Source organism: Miscanthus floridulus, chromosome 8 (assembly GCF_019320115.1).
Source record: "Miscanthus floridulus cultivar M001 chromosome 8, ASM1932011v1, whole genome shotgun sequence".
Taxonomy (NCBI): domain Eukaryota; kingdom Viridiplantae; phylum Streptophyta; class Magnoliopsida; order Poales; family Poaceae; genus Miscanthus; species Miscanthus floridulus.
The window spans coordinates 27,494,833-27,504,002 of NC_089587.1; positions in this window are offsets into that span (position 1 = coordinate 27,494,833).

Below are 9,170 nucleotides of genomic sequence, written 5' to 3' on the forward strand. Positions count from 1 at the left end.
GCAACTTTATCGAGACCAATCACATCCCCCTTAGAGTTGTCTCCAAAGAGAATATTTTCATTTGAGTCCATCTTTGAGGTATATGATGAGAACATACTCATTTCTTCGGTCATATAATTTGTACATCCACTATCAAGCACCCAACTTGACCCACCGGAGGAGTATGCCTGCAAAACAGATTTAGTTGCTTGATTTAGGTCCCCAATTAGACTTGGGGCCTTGCATGTTAGTCATAAGAAATTTAGGAACCCAAATAGAAGTATTCCTATATGTGTTGGCTTCCTTTCCAACGTATTTAGCAACCACTTTTTTACTGCTATTGTTCCTTAAAACAAAACACGAAGTCAAGCTTTGTCGAGGTGGTTGAAACTTTGGTTGGTAGGCATACTTGTTCATAGTGCCCCACACTGATTCCTTTGGCTTCTACTGAACCTGTTTCTACTGGGACGCCTTCTTCTTGGGCTTAGTTTGATCAAGAGTAGAATTGGTAGCTTTCCTATTTTTGCGGGGAGCGGCACAACCGTCCTTCACTGTAGCACTACGACTCTAGACTACGGCACTACCGCTGTCTATGCAGGCTGATCTATACTAACTCTTTCCGTCCTCTCAAACTTGACACACTCATAGTCATTTATGATCTCTCTTCCATTTGTCTTGGCTCCTTTAGTGTGCCCAAGCCCATGCTTGATTGAGGGGTGTCTCCCTTGCTTGAATTGAGGCACTTTTGAGTCATTTGCCTTCTTGTCACTTACTTGAGCCTTACCACTCAAGTAGCCCTTGCCAATGATCTTATTGAGTCTAGCAATTTCTTTTCTCATTGCCTCCATGTTTGCAAGGTTAGTAGAATAATCATTCAAATCAATATTATAACATTTCCACAACCTTGACTAGTGGAGGTAGTAGAGGCATCCTTTGCATTAGAGGGATGTGAGTTGCTATCCCAAAGAATGTTATATTGCAGCTCAAGTTCTTTGTGCTTTTTATCTAAGTCACAATATTTTTTCTTGAGAGCAATATTTTCTTTCTTTGTGATAGCATGGTCCCCTTATTCTTTGGCCAAGGCCTTGCATAAGGATTCCACCTCACTTCTCTCTAATACAAGAGCTTCCTTCCTAGCAATGTAGAGCTCCTCTTGTTGGATAAGAGTTTTCTCTCTAAATTCTAGCTCGGCTTGGACACTCTCTAAGTCCTCCATTAGTTTAGTGATGAATAGTTTGGTCTTTCCATCTAAGTTCTTAGTTAATTTATTAGTTTCTTCATCACTAGATTCTTCATCACTAGAGCTATCACTATTAGAGATGTCACTAGGAGGTGGAGGTGGAGGAGCTTTGGCCTTGGATTTAGATTTTACCTTCTCACCCTTTGTCATAAGACAAATGTGAGGGGAGTAGTAGTCATCAATAGACATGGTGATGAAGAGTCTTGGTGAAGAAGATGGCTCATGGATAGCAATGGTTGCAACTTTCTCATCTTCTTCACTTGAGCTTTCAATAGATGAATCCCATTCATGCCCAATGTGAGCTTCTCCCATGTTTTTCTTGCTCTTTCTCTGGTCGGCCTTGTCCTCCTTCTCTTTCTTATACTTGTTCTCCTTGATCTCATGTGGGCACTTGGCAATGAAGTAATCATTGCTTCCACAATTATAGCATGTCATCTTCTTCTTGTTTGGAAACTTCCTCTTTACTACCTTGTACCCTTGCTTCTTCAACCCTTTGTGAAACCTCCTCATAAAGAGAGCAACATCATCCACTTTATCATATTGGTCATCATCATGTTCACTCTCACTAGAGGATGAGGTTGTCTCTACTCTTTCTTGAACTTGCTTGATTGCTTTGGGCTTGCTAATTGAAGCTTACTTGTTGGTCTTGGATTTGCTAGTAGAGCCTTGCTTGCTTGATTTATTGGCCTTAAGAGCTACATCCTTGTTGATCTTGATGCCTTCTAGCTTTGCTTGCAATTCTCCAAGCTTCTTCCTCTCATTTGCTTCTTCTCTTTGCATGTCAAAGGTCAAGATCCTCCCAAGTACATCATTTGGTGTGAAGTACTCAAACTTCTTCTTGTCTCTAATTAGAGTTACTATGGTCTCATTTCTTGGTGAATAAGCTTCCAACGTAATCTTGACAACTTTGTGATCATCTAGCTCATCACAACCATAGCCTCTAATCTTGCCCAACATGGTCATCAACCTATCAAACATCTCTTGTGGCCCTTCTCCATCTAAGATAGCAAATCGGTTGAGCTTGGACATCAACAAATCAATTCTTGTCTTTCTCACTTTGTCAACCCCTTCATGTGCAAGATGCAAAGTATCCCAAATTTGCTTGGCAATATCCACACCAATCACTCTATTGTACTCATCACCATCCAAGGCACTAAGTAGCACACTAGTAGCTTGACCGTTGAGGTAGATGATTCTCATTTCTTCCATGGTTGGATTCTTGGGATCAACCGGTGGCTCAAATCCATTACAAACAACCTCCCAACTACCGGGATGAAGACCTATAAGATAGGCTCTCATCAAGTGCTTCCACTTGGCAAAGTGAGTCCCATCAAAATGGGGTAACTTGTCCATGGGCACATTGATGAAAGACTTACGATCATGGTTAGTCATAGACATAGAAGAATAGTTAAAGGATACGTCGGCATATTTGTTGTCGTCATTCTTTTTTCCCTTTCCTTTCTTGCTATGCACTTGGTAGGACTCATCATCATCACCATCTTCGGAGCTGCTAGATAGCTCACTTAAAATGCATTGAAGGCTTTTGCTTCTTGTTCCTTCTTCTTTCTTGCTTCTCTTCTTTTTCTTCTAGATTCTCTCTTGAGTCTACTTTCTTCTTTTCTTGCTTTCTTCTCTTTTAACCATTGCTGCTCCTTCTTCTTCTTCTCTCTTGCTTCTCTTTTCTCTTTTCTAGTAGACCTTCTTCTTCTTCTTTCTTCTTCATTTTGAGCTTTTTTTACATTGGTTGCCTCTAGCTGTGGGAGCATGGAGTTGCTCATTGTAGAGGCGCTAAGCTAACTATTGTCGATGTCATGCAGCCCAACATCCTCTAGATCGACGTTGATGGGCTTCACAACACCGGATCCTCCCTCGGGCTCCATACCTCATGCGGTGAAGCGCACACGAGGTATCGAGGTTGTTGACCAAGCACCTTTACCAAGTTACACCGCCGTACCGCTTTTGATACAAAATATTCTTCTTGGAAATATTCAGGTGTTCAAATGGGAAGTCCACAATGAGTTGATGAAATAGTGTTCTCTCTAGTAAACAAGAGGAAGTGGTTTTGCAGGAAGCACATATATCACGATCTCAGTTCATACAAAAGGTTGGCGCATATGGTGAACAAGGAAGGGAAGGAAAAAGAAAAGCAACAAGGAAAAAATTAGCCTCGGGTAGTAGGGAGTGCTTGGAAAAGTTTAAGCGGACGTCAAGTCCCAAGCACTATGCTAGCTCGCTCATGCTACACGTGCCGAGTCGTTGTCACCGCGTGCCCTGCGGACGCCGTCTGTGTCAGGTCCATTAAGACCCTATTCTTGCGTGGCCGCGACATCATGCCACGCTCGTCGTCCTCATATACTGTACTCCCCTCCTGTCGGCTCTCGATCCCACGCCTCGTCCTCTCTTCTTTTCTTCTTTTGGGGACACGGTCGTCACACGCCTTCCCCGCCGAGCGAATCCCCTCCCCTATCCTTTATCCTTCCTCCGTCTGCTTATGCAGGGAGCGCACCATGGCTGACTTTATCCCCATAGCATGAATCATCAGTGTCTCCCATCCCTGCCGTCTGCACTTCCGGTGCACTATGCCCCATCCCCGTTCACCACTATAAGATGCCCTTACTCTCCTCCTTCATCCCCATTCCTCTCAAATTCGAAGCAGAGCTATGAGATTCAGTCGTCGTTGTGGAACTAGGTTCATCAGTCAGAGGTGATTGTGTAATCTGAGAAGAAGAATGGATCTGGTTTTCAAAGAAGTTCAAGTCCCCTTTGGTTAGTCTGGTCTTAGGGTTCATGATGTTTGACTTCTCCGTCTCCTGTTTCTGGATCTATTGGACATACGCCATGTTTTGGATAATCATTTTCTTGTTGTTTCATCATTGCCCTCGTCTATCTCAACTTTTGGATTAAGCCTTGGTTGTACTAGGTCGCTCTTAACCATGTATCTTTAAATCCCTGTGTAGTTTAGCATTCGACGTCGTGTAATCTTTCATGTAATTTTAGATCTACGAAATGTAATCATGTTTCCCCTATTTTGATTCTTGCTCTGGATCTCAGGACGAGATTCTTTTTAGGGGGGTTGGTTGTAACACTTCTGGTGTTACGATCTTGCTTAGTGCTTAGATTAAGGCCAAAAAGAAATTAACAAAACAAGTTTTTGAGTGTTAAAAAAATTTAAAACTCCCAAGAAAGGATAATTAAATTGTAGGTCTCATTTTTATGAGAAGAGAAGCGAACGGAATATTGCGAGTTAGTCAATTAATGTGTAAACGTGCTTATAAAATTCTAATGAGAAAAATAGGATAAGTGGTTTTAGATGTTTGTCATGAAAAATGATCTTTGTAAATGAAAATGTGACATAGCTTATAATTAGAAAGTGTCATTTTTGAAGAATTATAATGTGCAAAATACTTAAATAGTGCTTTAATATTTTGTTCCCCTGAGTTAGTATGAAGTATGGACTAGGTCATGACATGTTGTCTAGTTGAAATTGACGAAGTTCTGACCTTTTAAAAATTCAATCAAAGGTGTTAATGGTTGTTTAGTTCTAGCGGGACTCTCGTCCTTTCTAAGTCTGTAACGATGATAGACAATGCCATTTTGGCATTTGATTTCCAACAAAAATGGTTAAGCACTACATCCAAGTTCTTGCACCATTGGTTGCTTCTAACTTAGCACTTAGGGCAAGGTGTAGGTCGTAGTTGAGTTGGATGTCAATTTGAACTGTTAAAAATTGCCCAAACTTCGATCAGAACGCACTAGAACCTTGTCACCGGTGCTCTGCTCGTGAACCAGTGCTCAAGCAACATGATCACCTTGGCATCCAACTCTCTCCCTCTCTAGTCACTCTTTAGTCTCGATGATTGCTTCGCTAGATAGCTGGTGGTGTGGACTTTAGGTTCGTGTAGTTGGTTGAGCCTTAGTCGAGCTTTTAAGCGGTTTTTGGTATGCTTTAAATAGCGTGCATGGCACCGTTTTCTGTCTTCCGAATTGTGTTCAAGGTCACCGTGCGCACGTGTTTCACAAGCGCTGGGCTCGGCCCATGGACGACCGTGGCCTCTCCTGTGGACCAGCGCGCGTGCTGCTGTCTCTTGCTGGCCAAAGCCATGGCGTGTCTCTTGCCTCGCCTTGCCATGCCAAACCATTGTGCCGCGTGCAAGGTTGGGCCAGCATCGTGACGGCCACTGCCTAGTCGACGTGGCACTTCTTATGCCGCTCGAACCACCTACTCGCCGAGCCGATGCCTGCCCCTGTTGGCACGTCGAGTTAATGCTCTGATCGTGGTGCCGCTGCACTTCCCGCGCGACCGCTATGCCGCTAATGCCGTAGTGTCATTTGGACTCGTCGCACGCCCGGACTCACAGCTCGCATACCTCTGTTCACCAGGGCTCGATTCATCGCACCCGTAGCTCCTTCATAAAGTGGCTTAGCTACGCCACCTACCTCGAGCCCTGGCGGGGCGCTGTCGACCGCCAAATTGGTGTTTCCCTCGCCGCCATGGCCATAGCAGTAGGGGTGGGGTTGAGTTTCCAAGTGGTAGAGTCTAATTCAATACCCCTACTAGAGTCCCCAATCTAGGCTATAGTTCATGCTCACCTAGCTTGGACCTCTACCATGGGCGTTCGGCTAGTGGCACGGCCATGTCCACCATGGAGCGTCGCCGACCTCGCTGCGCGTACGTGGCCAGCCCTCCTACACCTCCCTCTGCCTCAACCATCGACTTGGCTAGCACCTGGGTAAGCCATGGATGCTCTCACACCATCTCGACCACTCTCTCACCGCTTAGGCTTGCCAGAACAGTTGTGCCGCCACGCGGTTTGGCCCGGCGTCAAGGATAGGTTACGGCAGTGCATCGTTGAGTTCCTTTTTACTTTGTACCATCGTGCATTGGTTCATAGATACCCGTCGGCCTGTTTAGCGCATCAAGTAAGCATTTGGGTGGCTGGTGTGGCCGCGCGGTGCCTGTCAGTGCCACTCTGGCGAGCACGGTGGCATCGGGGACCGCCCTATTGTAAAGAGGGGTTAGTTGAGGGGCTGAAGTGTAAAGTTGTGACAGTGGAAATAGTGTGCGTAGGGGTCGCGTTATTATCCAAGAGTTTGGGGATCTTTCGGCAAGATCGCATCGCGAGCGGGCCTCTCAGCCTTAGGCCGTCGCGTCGCGCGCACAGTCACCCCGCGTGGGCCATAGTGGGGCTGCTGGGCCGAATCGATCGCCGCCAGCCCTTCGTCTTTTTCTAGTGTTTTTCTAATTTAGTTTCTAAGGCAAATTTGTAAATTCGATATAAAATTATGCAGGAGTCCAAAAATTGTGAAACCAATTTTGTTATGCTCCTAAAATCATGATCTATCTGTTAGCGTAATTGGTTCATCTAGTTTTAAAATGTTCCAGGGTTGCTCTAATTATTTTAAAATGTTTAATATTGTTAAAATGTGAACTTGTGGAAATTTTTTTGAGAAAATGGTGATAGTGTCGACTTTGAAGACTTTACAATAAATTCATAATATTATTAGCTACTCACTATCATTTTTGTAGCACCAGAATATTTATTTTGCTAGATAGATAATGATGCCTATTTTGAATAAATATTAAATCGATAGAATGGAATAAAGAAACAACTTGAGTTTGTATAACTAAAACACTTATTGGGAAATAACATCTTGTTCGACAACATGGATATGTGGCCTAGTATGTAAGTCACTAGAGCTAGCTTGTTAGCATGAGAGGCATAAACGTATTTTAAGAGTTGCGGTTGCCATTGATTAATTACGTTTTCCGTGTGTATCCACGAATGTTATAATAGGAACAACGATGGATCTAGAGTCGATCAGAGTAGCAGAAAAGATTGTGCCTTATTGATCGTGTTGCCATGATGGAATGCTAATATTTGGTTATATCTTACCCAGGCAAGCTCCGGTGCATAACCCCTATTATTCTGTACTTTATTTTATGCCTGTGCATTAAGTTTAATGAGTTGAATGAAACCCACTGGCATATATATATCCTTATATTATGAGTCTTACTAGTACGATAGGATCATGTAGATTGTTTTGCTATAGGACTCTGGTAGAAGTCGAGTGATTACCTGTCACTCACGAGAGATAGGAAAGATATTATTGCTGTTATTATATTACTATCACATGGAATATATATAAATGATAATTGGAGACCGGATGGAATGGTACTTTAGATCTGGGCTTGGTTTGGCATTCGGGCGAAGCTCGAATTGCACTTGTTCCGCCTATGTCGGTTAAGGACCGGCCATTACATTGGGTTCTAGTTAGGTCACAGACTTATTATCCTGAACACATACTTATTTATAGGAGCAGAGAAGTCTCGTTGCTCTCTTGTCGTGGGTTTCGACACTTTTCGGACAGACTGATTGGATGTGGGGATGGTAGAGGTCTAAGCACCACACTAAGTCCAGGACTCAGGTGTGGGGGCTTGGAGTCTAAGTTTAGACAGAGACCTAGACCCCTTGATAGGAGAGTGGTGGGTTGGTCCTGCTTGTGCTTGGGGTACAAGCAGGGTATACGTTTTGGGGTACTCATCTGGGCACATTGATTCGTGAATCGCTGAGTAATCCGGTACGACTTGTCTACAATCTAGCACCGTAGTAAGAACTAGAAGATGAAAGATGGTAAAATGGTCCTGATTGCTTACCACCTGCTTGAAAGTAGCACATGTGCTTACATATAATGGTTAGTTAATGAACTAATGATGACTGCTAATAAAATTAAATATAAGGACGCACATTTAGTAATGCTGCTGCAGATGCAATAAACCCACAAGCCAGATAGCCTTGCATACCCTTGGAGTCTTTTCTTTCCTCCTGACGGGTAAGTCTTGCGGAGTACAATTGAGTACTCAGGGTTTGTTCTACCCTGTTGTAGGTGACAAGAATATGTAGAGCTGACACTTGTGTGTGGAAACCTCCTGGTGGGCTCAGCGATGATTTCCTTAACGTTGCGGACATAGCGTTTATTTGAAACTTTCACCCAAAATATTTTACAATGGAAAACTTATAACCTGTTATGATGTATATAACAAATCATCGTGTTAATGTTTAACTTGTCGTTAAATGATTTTATTTTCGCTGAAACTCTAATAGCATGGTTATATTCCGCTGTTATAAACAATAAATATTATACTCTGATGTTGCATGAAAAGGGATGTAAGAAATGACTTAAGAATTGTATAAGCTTTATTCTCTCATTTGTGATCTTGATGAAAAATGTGGATTTTCAGGTTCTCCCTTGGGGTGTGTCCGACGGAACTGTGTAATTTAGTGTCCTCCCTTGAGTACTTAGTGTCTAATAGAAGATAAGTACTCCTGGGAGGCATTAGATTAGGCGATTCTGCCATACATGTCTTCAACATATGCATGTATAGCCATAGTAACATATGCAACATACAGATCTACTTTTGTAACATCAAGATGAAACACTTGCAACATAAACATCTGAAACATTTAAAACATAGTACGCTTGAAACATGCATGTATAGCCATTACAACATATGCAACATCCAGATGAAACACTTGAAACATACGTCTGAAACAACTGAAACACTTGAAACATAGGCTTGCTACATGCCCGAAAATGCCTGAAACACATCGTCGCAGGCGGTCACGACCTACCTAGTGGGAAACTACGGTAGCGCAACCTCCCATTCCTGCCGACGATGCGAGGTGGATGGGTCACAAGCATAGGCCTCCCTCGCCTCCTCTTCTTCGATGGACGAGGTGGATGAGGGCACGAGCGGGACCGAGCAAGGGCGCGTGGGCAGGTGAGGCGTGAGGCGTGAGGTGCATGGACCTAGCGGGTCGGGCGAGGTGTGTGGAGCAGTGGCGTGGGCGACGAGGGCAGTCCGTCTGGACGGGACGGACGCCCGTGGCGTATCATCTCCGTTGATTTATGTGTATCGTGATGGAGCCAGGCCATTGCCTTTTCTTTTGGC